Source organism: Aotus nancymaae, unplaced genomic scaffold (genome assembly GCF_030222135.1).
Source record: "Aotus nancymaae isolate 86718 unplaced genomic scaffold, 86718_ANA_hifiasm-v0.15.2.pri h1tg000008l, whole genome shotgun sequence".
NCBI lineage: Eukaryota > Metazoa > Chordata > Mammalia > Primates > Aotidae > Aotus > Aotus nancymaae.
In genome coordinates this window covers 39,033,753-39,049,891 of record NW_026988419.1, presented here as the reverse complement: position 1 = coordinate 39,049,891, position 16,139 = coordinate 39,033,753, and the positions used below count along the sequence as shown (strand labels likewise).

Here is a 16,139-nt window from a genome sequence, read left to right as displayed (position 1 = left end):
CTTTTCCCAAGTTTACATTTGTATCACAGAAAGACATACAGGTGACGAAAGCAGGATAGAAAATCTAATAAAACTGTAGTTTCTCCCTTATTTATTCTTTAGTGGACAAATGCCTGGACAAATTTGTAGCTTGAGTTTCTTTTCATGAAATGTGTTGCAGTAGGCCAATCATATTTCACTTGGGAAGTCTAGAATTGCAGCTTCGAAACAGGTGTGGAGGTTTCTAAGTCAAGAGAGAAGAATGCTATACTTCACAGTGGCTCACACTGGTAGTAATTTTATGAAATGAGGTTTTTAATGATTTAGCCATGAAGAGGTGAATTTCCAAATCAAGTTGTTTCCCTCTAGTATTACCTTCAATAATTGGTTAAGTCATTCAGATAGTCTTTACTATGTCAACAGAATCATTAAGATCATTAAAAAACAGTAACAATAACAATATTAAAAATGATATGATTTAATTATAGACTACTACTTGTTAGATATTTTTTCTAAAAAATATTGCTGATTTTCACCATATCTACTTTGAATCTCTTAAACAATAGATATACATTGTGTGTTTGTGTGAGTATGCAGTAAGGGTTGGAAGTTATTCTCTTCCAGTTAAATAATAATAAAAATATTTGAATTTGATGAAGCTGCTATTAGCATAACTGGATGAAAACATAGATATAGTTATGTTAAGACACTTATGTATAACTCTCTTTTTCACTCTATTACACTTTTTAACAAATTCAGAAGTAATAGAGGTGTTTAGCTTTCCTAAGAAGTATTCTATAGCTTTTAAGTTTATAAAAACTGTCTATGGCTGTGCCACCCTGAATGTGCCCAAACTTATCTATGTTTATAAAACTTACATGGTTGCAGTGGTCAGCTAATAATATGAGTAAATAAATGAACTCTGTGAAGATTATGCAGGGCCAAGATGAAATAGGAGAGATTGAATTGCAAATTAACAAACAGAAAGAAAAACTCAAGTTGCAAAAAGATAGTCACAGAGACAGCTGTAACACCTTCTGGCTACAGTCTATTTTCGTCTTTCTCATCCTGGTGTTATCAAGAGAAAAACAGTCTTAGATGCAGCATAAAAATTTCAGAGACAGAAGAGATTTTCCTTTGAGGGCAGGTAAGCCAATTAATATTCTGCTTTGTAACAGATTGTATATCCCAGTCAAAATGGAAATCAATGACTTGTAATGTTTTATGTTGTTTATTTTTTGTAAATATAAAAACATGTTATCATTACCCAAAAGTCCCATAGATGTGAGAAAAAAATCAAAATGTACAGGAGTAAAATTAAAAGAGTGTAAATAAAAAACTGACACTGGATAACATTGATTAGAGGTACAGACTGTGGAGCCAGATTAAAGATTAAATCATGGCTCTGAACTACTGGGCTGAATAACCTTAACCAAGTTACTTCTCAGTTCCTCCATTTCGTTATTTAGAAAATAGGAATAATCACAGTACGTACTTTATAGTAAGGGATAGAGTGAGGGAAAATGAAGATTAAGTGAGCTCCCAATAATACCATCATTCTTTATGACCATGTTTACACTATGTAAAACCTACTTAAAACTTGAATAAAGAAAATTTTCAAGCATATTTAATTACTTAATTCTTCATAATGCCTGAAAACCTCATAAAATCTAATTCACATCAATCATTGGAGTGAATTACAAACCATCTTCTGTTTTTTAAATAGAGATATATAAATATCCTCAATGGTGTTAAGGCTTGAAAAAACTAACATTTGTTTCCATAATTCAAGATAATTTGTAAAAATCAAATAATTCAATAATAGCCAATCTAGGATATTTTCTGAAAATATTACAAAGGCTTTTCAAATTATAAGACTATTCTTATACATTCACAGTTATATCATGTTTATGTGTATTACAGTACAATTCATACATTAATCTAATACTGAGATCTGCAGTACAGAACTTTGTCAGAACTTAAAATCTAGTTACAGTATTAAATTGATAGAACACTAATGAAACTGAAGTGCTGTTGGGATCAGTTCAAAATGATTTCATTTTCCCAGTCACTTCACTGTTTTTGTTTCTTGAGATTTTCATTTGGACTCATAGCACAGAAGATTCTTCGCCTTTTTATAGTTGCACAATAGCAATAAAATGTTGCAATGACCAAACATAGAAATTAAAATAATTAAGTTTTACTAGAACTTGGAACAATTATAGACACTAAGAAAGGAAATAAATCATAAGGTCATCATTTTTATGAATATGTATAGGACTGTATATATGAATGATATATAATTAATATATATATTCAGGCTTGTCATGTATTTTATTATAGAAGATTGGGTCATTCAGATTACAGTAGATAATGCAGAGCACCTGGCTTTAGTTTGCAGATTAAGCAACTCAAAAAATACTAGCAAAATTTCGAAATCAGATGGAGAAATGAAGATTCTCAATTATCTTCATGATTCAAAATGCAGACAAGGTTTATTTTAAAGTACATTAAAAATAAGAAATGTTTCTGTGCTGTATAAGCACAAAAATGAGAATATTTTCTTTAATTTGTATTTTATTGTTCAATGGCATGTTTGGCAAATACAAAACTGGTGTTTACAAACAGAGTTGTGAGATAGGCATATACACAGCAGACAAAAGAAGCTAATTTTCAGATAAAAGGCACTTACGTAAGGATTAGCAAAGCATGTGCTCTTATGTCTTTCTTGTTGAAACACATGGATTATATCACATATCAATACATACTCTAAAGTTAAAATATACATCAACAAATCTTACATGAAATATTTATAAAAGAACTGTGACTTTGCATGCACTGTACAGAGAGTGTAAGGCTCAAGAAGAGAGCAGATTGATATTATAAACTTCTGTTTATAATACTGGCAGAAACACTCTGAAATACCTGTTACAAATGAAAAAAAAAGCCATCTCTTTGATTATTCAGAGAACGCATGTGAAAGAGTAAATTGATGTAATTTTTGCTAGAATTTAAAAAATAAATTGTGAGAAAATGCCTGCTCTTTTCTATTATTCTTTAACTGTGTCTTCAGTAGCAGTTTGTTCTATCGTTTGGGCAATTTGCGTATGTTTTATTTTTCCTCATCTCCTGCTTGTGGTGCACTATTTCTCTTTGATTGAGGAGTTGCTATGACAGAAGATAATGGAGCTTATGGCACTCAGTGGGGAGCCTGTCACTGCTGACTCTGGCTGCTGCTTTTGTATTTCTTTGCATGTACTCCTCTGATTTTTTCAGGCACAGTGAGAAACAATTATAAAAGCCATGAGCCATTATAAAATATTATACCACCAAATGGTTATTTTTAAGAGCCTTTCAATCTTTTGGGTCTCTGTTTATCCATAGAAGTGGTAAATTGTATCATTATTTTTCATTCAAGCTGCAGCATAGGGATGAGAGATTGTTTTCTGCCTTTGGGGAGGCAATCTTATACTTCATACAGTTTATATTACTTTTAGTTTTACCTCTCATCTCATCAATCAAAAACCTTATGCATCTTGTATCTTCTATGCAAAGTATTCATTTTCGGACCTTGCTGAGGTGGTCTCTTGGGAAATCCCATGTCAGGACCAAGACATTTTTTTTAGGATGATCTGGTAGACATAACTAGTGTTCACCAATATCCAGTTCACATTCCCTTTCTGTGCAAGGAAGACAATACTTTTTAGCTCACTTCTATATAAGAATGGTTCAGAAAACTAGTCTGGTCAATGAAATATGAGGTACATGATATTTATCACTTCTGGAATGTGGAAAATATCGTTGATGAATCCCCATGCTTTTCCTCCTGGCATGACAACCAAGGAGACCTGATGTCCTAATGATGCGTTACAGAATTTGCTATTTTCATAAGTCTGTATCTTCCAGACATATATACCATTGTTTAGACATATAGGACATGTGGTGTATTTTGTTTCATAAGCCATAGAAATTTTAGCATAATCTTTTCTAATACAAACTAGCATTATATATGGTTATTGCAAGATTAAAACATGCTGTCACACCCATCTCTGTATAGCAAATTCCTAGAGAAAACCAAGGAGAGAGGGGACTAAAGAAATACAGAGAAAGCCAGACATGGTGGCTTACGCGTACAATCCCAGCATTTTGGGAGGCCGAGGTGGGCGGATCACTAAGTCAAGAAATTGAGACCATCCTGGCCAACATGGTGAAACCCTGTCTCTACTAAAAAAATGCAAAAATTAGCTGGGTGTGGTGGCTTGCCCCTGTAGTCCCAGCTAGTCGAGAGGCTGAGGCAGGAGAATCACTTGAACCTGGGAGGAGGAGATTGCCATGAGCCAAGATTGTGCCACTGCATTCCAGCCTGGCAACAGAGGAAGACTCCATCTCAAAAAAAAAAAAAAAAAAAAAAAGAGAGAGAGAGAAATATGACAGATTAAGAGGCAATGGGATGACTTGGAAAGAGAATAAGCTTGAATTCTAACCCTATTAACTTAATACTGTGTGCCATTCAGCAAGTTATTTAATAATTTTGACTCTCATTTTCTTTAGCTTTAAAATAAAGAAAAATATTATCTTGATAAACTTGGAATGAATTTCAGGACAATATAAACATACTGAAAAGCCAAATGATACATGCATATGTATGTATGTATATATAGCTAATTTTATGTATAGATATAATACACATATACACATCTCTCCATCTACCTGTGTGTATGTGCATGTATAAATGATTTATCTTTTCTACCATTTACTTACACTCAGCTCTGTGAGCCTTAATTTTGTCATTCATAAAATGGAGAATTTGACAAAAATATCTGATATATAGATTGTTGTAGCAAGTAAATGATATATTGAATGCAATACAAATTGCAAAGACTATAAGATATTGGAAACTGAAATAATATTAGCTGTTATTATTATTATAGTCCCATAATTATGTTAAAATATATCGGCTAATTGGTAAAGGAATAATAAATAAAAACTTTTATCCTTTCACAACGGTAAAAAGTTGTTTCTCCCCCTCCTCCAAATGGCTTAAGATGTCTTTTAACACAAGTCGGAGTACCTTCACTTTTGCTCTTTATTTTAATGTTCTCTTTAAGGTCAGTCAGCATATTGTTGAAAACAATTTGAGTTCACATTATCTTGTTAAACTCTTCAATACACTTTAGCTCTCTGAAGAAACACAGCTAGTCTAAGGATTGTTTGTAAACTGGTTGTCTTGCTACTAGCCCAAACTCAGCCCTCCAGTTTGTGCAAAAAGTAAAGTGAGTGTGAAGTAAAGTGAGTGCCAGGATAGCAACTACAAATTCAAACGTAAAATCACATGATGTGATTTTTGAGAATTAAGACCATACATTATTAATCTTTTTCCCTTAGCATATAACATCACTCACACATCATGATAAATAAAAAAATATTATAAATAACTTTGTAAATACAATATATCACTTAAGATACATTTTCAGGATTTATAGGTTCTTTTAAAGTGTTCCTCACTTTTCTCCTTTAGATATTTTTTCATTCCACAAAAGTAAAGTTTAATAATTTCTATTAAGTGTTCTTGAGTTATTCTTTGCATGACCAATGTTAAATAAAGCCAGTAGACAAGTGGGCACGTTACCAAAATAAAACATAACATTTAGGGCCTGTTTTAAAAAATGCAATTGATTTCCACTCTTTAATCCACTGTCTTCAAACTCATGTTTCATTTACCAATTTCCATACTGAGGCCCTTTCAAGAAAAATATATTAATACTCTATACAATAGAAATAAGCATAAGGAAAGCAAAAAGTAAACATAATATTTTATCATATGTTTCCTATGAACTGAAATATTTTAGGTAAGGAAACATCTAACAATTATTTTGGAATTAAAAATCAAATGGGAAAAAAATTAAACCTTCTAGACTCTTTGACTTAACTCAGTGGCAGGTAACAACTCTGAGAATCAATCATGTAGCAAAACATATACTGTATAATCAGTGATTTAAAATTATGGTCATCCAGTATCTGAATTCTCTAAGAAATGTTAGCCAAAATGATTTTGCATCAAAGTGTCAAATTCATAACAACTTCCCACAAAAAGGCATATTTATTGGCCTTATTTTGATAGTTAGCAAAAATTGATTGACCTTATCTAAGTGAACTTTTTTCTCTTAATGTAACTCTATATTTGAGAAACTAAAGTAAATATTAAATCTGACAACTGCTTATAGTAGAAAGACTTTATTCATATTATTAAGAGAACTCTTTTTTATAGTTTCAAATAAATTAAGAAAGTAACTTGTTGAGTCAGGTGATATAATACTCATAGCTTACAAAAATGCAACTGAATTTGTGACAAATTAAGGTACTTCTAGATTTGTATTATTTGTCAAAGTTCGCCTTGGATCCTGGATTTATCACGATATTAATTTGATAGAAAAAGACTGTTTTCTCAGGTGGATTTTTAAAAATTACTTAACAGATATATAGCTAGATCAATATAATAAATCCCATTTGTTTTTAAATTACTTGGACTGTGTCAAGTGCATTAACCATAAACTCATTACATTTGAAAACTAAAAATGCAAAGGTATTATTTAAATCCCAAAGCATTTTCTTGTTTGATTTAATATTACTTTTATAAAATGTAATACGTGTACCCCTTTAAGTCATGATATTTTCATTCCATAACTTTTCTATTAAAGTGTGTGTGTGTGTGTGTGTGTGTATTGTGTTGCTTTTCTTTTTTTTTTTTTTTTTTTGGTAGGGGGGAATGTTCCTCGTCAGGAGGTAGCATAATGTAGTGGTTAAACAAGTTTATTTCAGAATTTCACAGATTTGAATTTAATACTAGCTCAATAATTTAGTATTTACTGATTTTGTTTGATTTGTTTGGACTCTAAATGACTCAATATCTTCGCCTACAAAATAGGACTTGTGAAAGTCATTGTTCAAATGGTGTTCATAAAAATTAAATCAGGTTATGAACCAAAATATTTAGCTCATTTTCTAGCACTTGGGAACAATAAGTTATAGGTAGCACTGTGATCACAGCTCTATTTCTGAATCCACTATATTAAATGCATACTATTTTTCATGTGGATGATTGTGTCATCTAAATGCTTATCCTATGTGATGTTTTGATTTTCTGAAGTCTTCTATAATCATTCAGAAAAATTCTATAACTTTGTAATTTTGAAATTTTGAATGACATTATTTTCTGGACTCCAGTAAAATCATCTGTATATTTTATATATTTTATCACTACATTGTTTTTCTTGATTCATTTGGTCAATGTAAATTTTGAATATTATAATAAAATTCAATAATTATTTAAGTTAATCTATTGATATAATTCCAATATTTATTCTTACATCAAGATATGCTATTTTTACCTCAATCTGTTTTTTAAGTGAGTTTCATATAATGTGAACTGTTGGGGTTTCCTACTGTGGTGCTTAATACTGAGTGTCAACTTGATTGAATTGAAAGATACAAAGTATGGATCCTGGGTGTGTCTGTGAGAGTGTTGCTGAAGGAGATTAATATTTGAGTCAGTGGACTGGGAAAGGCAGACCCACCCTTAATCTGGGTAGGCACCATCTAATCAGCTGCCAGTGAGGCTAGAATTATAAGCAGGCAGAAAAATGTGAAAGAGAGACTGGCCTTGCCTCCCAGACTACATTTTTCTCCCATGCTAGATGCTTCCTGCCCTTGAAATTCAGACTCCAAGTTCCTCAGTTTTGGAACTCAAACTGGCTCTCCTTGCTCCTCAGCCTACAGACGGCCTCTTGTGGGACTTTGTGATCATGTGAGTTAATACTTAATAAACTTCCCTATACATATACCATATATAGATATATGGGAGTTATACATTATTATTAAGTGCATATGTAGATATATACTTAATAAACTCCCATATATATATATTTCATTTATACATATAATATCTATATATTCCATTAGTTCTGTCCCTCTAGAGAATCCTAATACATCTACCAACTTATGACTAGGTTCCCACCACTCATCTCTATTCAAACACTCCCTTATAAATCTGCTCTATTGAACTCTTATCAATTCACTGACTCCTTCTACTAATAACATAACCAGTTGCTTAATTTTTTGAAATTTGTTTTTATTGCATATTTTAAAGGTGAACAGCATATTTTAATATACATATACATGGTGAAATATTTACTGTAGTAAAATAAATTAACATATTCATCACCTTCCCTAGATACTCTTTTGTGTGTGGTAAAAGCACCTAAAATTTACTCTCAGCAAATGTTCAGTATACAATGCAATATTTTTAACTAAAGTCCTGAAGTACTTCAGATCTCTAGAGTTATTCATTCTACCTAACTACAAATTTCTGCCCTTTGACTTATGTCTCTCCATTGTTTTTCTCCTTTCCTGTCCCTGGTAACCACTGCTCCAGTCTGTTTTATATTTATTTGAATTTTTTAAGATTTCACATATAAATGAGACCATGCAATATTTTTTACTGTGTCTGGCTTGTTCCACTTAGCATAATGTCCTCTAGTTTCATCCATGTTGTCACAAATGGCAGTGTCTTTTTTTTATTATATGTCTGAATAATATGACAAAATTTCTTTATTAATTCATCCATCAGTGGACACTTAGTTTGTTTCCACATCTTGGCTATTGTGAATAATGCTGCAATGAACATGAGAATGAAGATATCTCTCTGAGGAGCTGATTTCATTGTAACTTTTTCTTTGTTTACTTTGTATTACTATTTTACCCATGCTTTTTGAAACAAATTGTTTACAGTTATTACAGCTTCTTTCTCATCTCCATTAAGTTCTTAGAATCTTATAATCTAGTTTTCCTATCTAATAAATAAGATTTCTCTTACTAATAGGAAAACTTATTTGCTTAAATTAATAGATAAAATTATTTGTATTTATTATGTACAACATGACATTTTGAAGTATATATACATTGTACAGTAATTAAAACTAGCTAACAAATGCATTACCTCACATAATTATTTGTTTAATAAGAACCCTTATCTACTATCTTTGCATTACAGTATATGTTCACTAACTACAGTCACCACGCTGTACAATAAAATCGTTTCACTTTATTTCTCCTAACTGTGACTACATATCCTTTGACCAATATCTTCCCATTCTCTTCCTTTCCCTAACCATCCAAGACTTGTCATTTGTGAAAACATGAATGACCTTGTAAAACATGTTATATGTAATAAACCAGGCACAGAAAAACAAATACCACATAATTTCATTCATGTTTAGAATCTAAAAACCTTGATCTCATAAAAGCAATTTTTAGACTCTCTATTGGTTTTGGAAGTTCTCACTCTATTCTTCAATGGCTTTCCTTCCCTAGTGTTATGAAAATACTTACAGCAATTCCTGTTCATGTTTTCTCCTAAATATCATTCAGTACATCGTATTTCTTCCCCCCACCACTGTAGGCTGATTGAATTGTTCAAAAGATAAAAAGGTATAACCTAGGGAAATGTTTAACAGAGTCTTTAGAAAAAAAAAAAAAGACAACCAATATATGTTAATTTCTATTCTTTAGCTTTCTAAAATTTTCATACTGGCATTCTTGTGACAGTTCCTCAAGGCTCTTTTCCCCCATCCAGTTTATCATTACTTTCTCCTTAAGGCTGATTTTCAGAAAGAGACATAAACTTGTATGTCATCTCTAATTTCAGTTTTCTTCACCTGTTCCTCAATGATATGACACTGACATAAAAATCAGGCATACAAGAATTTCTGCTTAATAAGCAGAATTATGCATCCACATCAAGATTTTCTTATCCTAATTCCTGAACATGTTACTTTACATGAAAAAAGACATTGCATATATGATTACACTAGGGAATTGAAATGAAGAGATTAAACCAGATTGTTCATTGGGAACAATCTAATTACACAGGATTTTAAAATGGAAGATCTTTTTTGGTGTGGTCAGAAAATGTGACTTCAGAATAATGGCCAGAGATGTGCAACTTTGCTGGCTTTGAGGATGAACAATTATTTACTCCTCTGGATTGCAAGCAGTTGATAGAAGAAAAAAAAAAAAAAGGAAAAGATTTTCCTCTAGAGCCTCCAGAAAATATTGTAGCCAGCTCATCCCTTGATTTTCATCCAGTAAGGGCTGTATTACATTTCTAACCTACAGAACTCTATGATAACATATTTATATTGTTTTAAGCCACTGCATTTCTGGCCATTTTTACATCAGTCACAAAAAAAAAAAAAAAATAGAGTTCGTTATGTGGATTTTGTTTTCTTTTTTTATTTATGTTGTTTTTCATTTAATTCTACCCATAAATAAGTTATGAATTTTACAAGCCAAATATTTTTGTATGACTAATAGAATATGTTTAGTTTTCTATAATTGGATTAAGTTTCTATCTTTAACTCTCATTTTTCAAACTTTTGGCAGTAAACCTGATCCAGCCATTTTCAGGTAAATGCAGTCAAATGATCTTCCTTGTATTTACATTTTATTTATTTATTATTTTAAAAATTATATAATGACAAACTATAGTTTTATATATTTTTGAGTAAAAAGTTGTTAGGAATTTTGAACATAATATGAAATTATTAAATTAAGCTAATAGGCATATTAATCACCTCAAGGAGAGATGTAAAATCAGTCTGTCAAAGAGATGTATGCCCTCCTATATTCATTTACATTTCAAATATGCTTATTAGTTGTTTGTGCTTTGTCTCTTCTATAAATTGCCATTATATCATTACCTTCTTGCTCTTCCATTTGTTTCCCATTGATGCTATTCATTTGTAGGAGATTTAACTATTACCAAAATAGTAATTATTTGCTGTTCTTAGTATAAAAGTCAATTTCATTTAACCATCTTGCTCTTTGCATTTCTGTAAAGCATACAAAATTGTGATTAAGGAACATTTTAATTTTGGCAGGCTTTGCCTACACTCTAACGTGCCTTCAATCTCTTATGAACAGCTGAATTACATCTACCACATTAACAAGGTTTGCTTTTCTTAAGCCTAATTTTGACAGTAGTACTTTTTATAATAATTGAACATTTTCAATATTAGATGAACTGGTGACATATTAATGTTAACAATAAAGAATTCCAGTAAGTCTGGAATTCTGATATTTTGAGAAGGCTCAATAAAAGTGAATCACTGAAAATTCTTTATAATGATTAGCAGTTTATGAGTCCATTTTTAAAAATTGAGAAAAAAACACCTGCAAATACATAAGAAGCTTACACTCAAAAAAAATCTAAAATATCACTATCTTTTAAGCAAACTTACTAGAAATAAAATAGAATGTTTAGTATTATGCTGTGCAAAAGACCATCCAGAACTCCTTCATAGAACCCATATTCAAAGAAGAAAGCATTACCTTAAAGGCAATGACTGTGTTTCTGTTTGTTTGTTTGTGTTTTGAGATGGTGTCTTGCTCTGTCACCCAGACTGGAGTGCAGTGACATGATCTCAGCTCACTGCAAACTTCATCTACCGGGTTCAATCAATTCTCCTGTCTCATCCTCCCTAAAAGGTGAGATTACAGGTGCATGCAACCATGCCTGGCTAATTTTTGTATTTTTAGTAGAGATGGGGTTTCACCATGTTGGCCAGGGTGGTCTTGAACTCCTGATGTCATGATCCACCCACCTCAGCCTCCCAAAGTGCTGGGATTATAGGCATGAGCAACTGTGCCTGGATGTGTGTTTTATATTTTAATTTAAAAGAACAAGTTTGTTATTTGAGTGTAATCATATTAATTTATCTTAGCTTATTTTTAAAATTTTTAAAACTTATATAATGTTGTCATAACAGTGTTCAGAATATAAGTAGTTGAAAGAATTCTACAAGAAAATACTACAAATGATGAAAGAAATTGTATTGATGAAACTGAAAAGGACACAAACAGACATCACATGATCATGGATTAGAATAAATAATATTGTTAAAATGACCATACTACTCAAAACTCTACAGATTCAATGCAATCCCTACCAAAATACCAATATCATTTTTCACAGAAATAGAAAAATCAATGGAAAAAACAGAGACTGAATAACAAAAGCAATCCTAAGAAAAAAGAACAAAGCTGGAAGCTTCATATTAACTGACTTCAAAATATATTAAAAGGCTATAGTAATCAAAACAGAATGGTACTTTTACAAAAAGCAGACACATAAACAAATCAAACAATGTAGGGAACCAAGAAATAAATTCACATCTTTACAGCCAACAGATTTTTAACAAGGATGCCAGGAACATACATTATTGAAAAGACATTCTCTTTTATAGCGTGCTGGAAAAATTGGAGATCCATATGCAGAAGAATGAAACTGGATGTCTGTCTCTCCCCACGTACAAAAATAAACTCAAGATGAATTAAAGACTTAAATGTAAGACTTAAAACTAGAAAATTACCAGCAGAAAATATGGGGGAATGATTCCAGGAAATTGGTCTAAGCAAAAATTTTTTGGCTAAATCCTCAAAAGCACAAATATCAAAACCACAAATAGATACATGAGATTATATTAACTGAAAAGCTTCTGCAAAGCAAAGGAAACAATCAACAAAGTGAAGAGATAAATAGTTAAATTGGAAAAAATATTTGCAAACTATTCATCAAACAAGAAATGAATATCTAGAATATAGGAGAAATTCAAAAAACTCAGTAATAATAATAGAATCCCATTAAAAATGTGAACAAAGGACCTGAGTAGACATTTCTCAAAAGAAGACATATGATATGTCAACAATTAAATGAAGAAGTGCCCAACATTAATAATCATAAGGGAAATGTAAATCAAAACTAAATGAGATATCTTCATACTCCATTTAGTATGTCTAGTACTAAAAAGAAAAAAAAATGGCCTAGTTTGGTGGCTTACACCTGTAATCCCAGCATTTTGGGAGATAGAGGTGGATGGATCAATTGAGGTCAGTAGTTTTAGACCAGCCTGGCCAACATGGTAAAACCCCATCTCTACCAAAAATACAAAAAGTAGCTAGGTGTAGTAGTGTGTGCCTATAATCCCAGCTACTCAGGAAGTCAAGGCAAGAGAATTGCTTGAACCTGGGAGGCAGAGATTTCAGTGAGCCAAGATTGCGCCAATGCACTCCAACCTCAGCAAAAAGAGTGAGACTCCATTTCACACACACACACACACACACAGAGACAGACAATAAATACAGGGAGATACAGCAAGAAGACTGAATAGAAGCCTCCATTGAGGTTCTCCTCATGAAAACACAAAAGTTAGCAACTATATACACCAAAAAGCATCTTCCTAAGCACCAAAAATCAGAAGAGCAATCACAGTACCTGGGTGTAACTTTATATTGCTGAAAAAGGCACTGAAGAGAGTAAGAAAAACTGTCTTGAATTGCTGATATCATTCATCTCCATCCCATGGCAGTGTACCTGCCTCTTGGAAAGAAAATCTGCACACTTGGGGGAGTGAGAGCACAGCAATTGTGAGCCATTGCATTGAAACTCAGGGTTGCCAACACTTAGCAGAACTCAGCCAATTCCAACAAAGGGAGCATTTAGACATGTCCTAGTCATAAGGGCATCACTTGTCCCACTGGTTTGAACTTGAATTTCAGCAAGCCTCACAGCTGTGGGCTTAAGTGCTCTGAGGTTCTAAATAAACTTGAAAGGCAGTCTAAGCCACAAGAAAGGCAATTCCTAGGCATTTACTGGTGCTGTGCTGAGCTCAAAGCCGGTGGACTTGAGGCGGGGCACACAACCTAGTGAGACACCAGCCAGGGTAGCCAGGGAAGTGCTTGTACCACCCCTCACCTAACCCCAAGCCGCATAGCTCACAAATCCAAAATAGACTCTTTCCTTCTGATTGAAGAGTAAAAAGAACTTTGTCTTGCAACTTGAATGTCAGCTCAGCCACAGTAGAATAGGGCACTAGGCAGGGTCATCAGCCCCTATTCCAGGCTCTAGCTCCCAGATGACATTCTAGACACACCCTGAACCAAAGAGGAACCTACTAGCTAGAAGGGAAGAACCCAGTACTGACAGGAACACCTGCTTACTAAAGATCCCTTGGGCCCTGAATAATCAGCAGTGGTAAACAGGTATTACATGGCATGTGCCTTGGGTGCAACTTTGAGATGTTCTGGCTTCAGGTGTGATCCAGCACAGCTGTGGAGGCTATGAGGAGAGACTCCTGCTTGAGAAAAGCAGAGAGAAAAGTAAAGGGGACTTTGTCTTGCAGCTTATGTACCGGCTTAGCCACAGTGGGGAAAACAACAAGTAGGTTCTTGGGGTACCCAATTCCAGGCCTTGGATCTTGGATAAGATTTCTGGACCTACTCTGGGCCATAGGGGAGACCACTACCCTGAAGAGTGAGTCCTGGGTTTGAAAGCATTCACCATAAGCTGGCTGAAGAGCCTTTGGGTCTTCAGTGAACATCAGCAGTACCCTGGCAGTACACCCTATGAGCTCATGGTAGTGGTGTACATGGGGTGAAACTCCTCTGCCTGAGGAAAGGAGAGGAAAATCGAGATGGACTTTTGCTTGTGGTTTCAGTGTCAGCTCAGCCACAGTAGAATAGAGCACCAAGTGGATTACTAAGTTTTCCCACTCCAGGAACAACATCCCTGGAGCCACCTGGGGTCTGAGGAAACTCACCACCCAGAAGGGAAGGAAACAAGACTGGTTGAGTTTACTATCTGCTGATTGTAGGTCCGTAGGGCCTTGGTCTGACTCAGCACAGATCAGCTGGTGGTGGACACAGGGGTGCTTGTGGCCTCCACCTAGTTCCAGGAAGCTCAGCACAGAGAAAAAGAGAGAAACTCCATTTGTTTGGGAGAAAGTAAGGGAAGAGAACAAAAGTCTCTTCCTAGTAATCCAGATAATTCTTTGGGATAGCATTCAAAAAACAGCAGTTGTTCCTGAGGATTTGGAGAAAGGGGAATTTTTATACACTGTTAAGAGAAATGTAATGAGTACAGCCACTATGGAAAACGGTTTATAGAATTTTCCAGAAACTAAAATATAACTACTATGAGATCTAGCAATCTTGATACTGGGTATTCATCCAAAAAAAAAATAAATCAGTATATTAAGGGGATACCTGCACCCTCATATTTATTGAAACAGTATTCACAATAGCAGAGATATGGAATCAACCAATGTATCCAAAATTTGATAAAGAAAATGATGTGTGTGTGTGAGAGAGAGAGATAGTATTTTACACACAATAAAATACTATCAGGCCATAAAAAAGAATAAAATCATGTCATTTGCAGCAACATAGATGAAGCTGGAGGTCATTATGTTAAGTGAAATAATCCTGGTAAAGAAAGACAAATTTTACATGTTCTCACTCATATGTGGGAGCTCAAAGTTGATCTCATGGAGGTACAGATAGATACCAGATCTATCATCTAGTAGACTGATAGATACCAGAGGCTAAAAGAGTATTTGAGTGGGTGTGAGGGATTAAAAAAAAGGTAAATTAAGGGGTACAAATATGCAGTTAGATAAAAAGAATAGGTTACACTTACTTGATTAGTACATAGTCTATACATGTAACAATATATCACATGTTCTTCATTAAAATGTACAAACATTAGTATCAATAAAAAAGTATATGTCACAGGTACAGGAAGAGGCAAATAGCAAAACTGACTGAAGAATCTGAATACAGACCTATAAGAAAATATAGTGTATAACGGAATTAGACTTACAGAGCAGTAAGGAAATTATTTAGCTATGTGTGGAAAGAAAGTATTTCCTATCTCAAATCTATCATGAAACCTAAAATGGTGTTTGCTTTGTACTCTGATCCCTTTCAAATAATATCTTCATCTCCAAGATAGGTAACTATCATTTCCAAATAGCTCTTAAATGAAAGAAAGCTGCAAGACAAAGTGAGGTTGGAGAGAGAAGATAAAAGTCTGTTAGTGGTAATCTTAAATTATTTGTACACTAGCTATACTCAATCACTGAAGTTCCTTTTAAAAATTGCAATATGAGTCTATACACATTCTTATCACAATATCTTTCTATAATACTATCCCCCCTTGTAAATGCTATGTATAATCCTGGTCGTAATTCAAGATTCCATTGTGCATCACTTTCTGTGAAGTCTTTCATAACACAGTCAAGCAATTATACATTAATTTATGCCCA

General features: G+C 33.3%; 1 long non-coding RNA gene across 4 annotated transcripts in view; it reads left to right on the top strand.

Annotated features, from left to right (window-relative positions):
• The first annotated feature begins 1,016 nt into the window (after window positions 1-1,016).
• Window positions 1,017-16,139, top strand: part of LOC105718388 (uncharacterized) — a 121,421-nt gene continuing 106,298 nt past the window's right edge. For all 4 annotated transcript variants that reach the window (XR_010341362.1, XR_010341363.1, XR_010341361.1 and 1 more), the window contains exon 1: window positions 1,017-1,126. This is a non-coding gene — a long non-coding RNA (uncharacterized LOC105718388). The remainder of the gene's footprint in view (window positions 1,127-16,139) is intronic.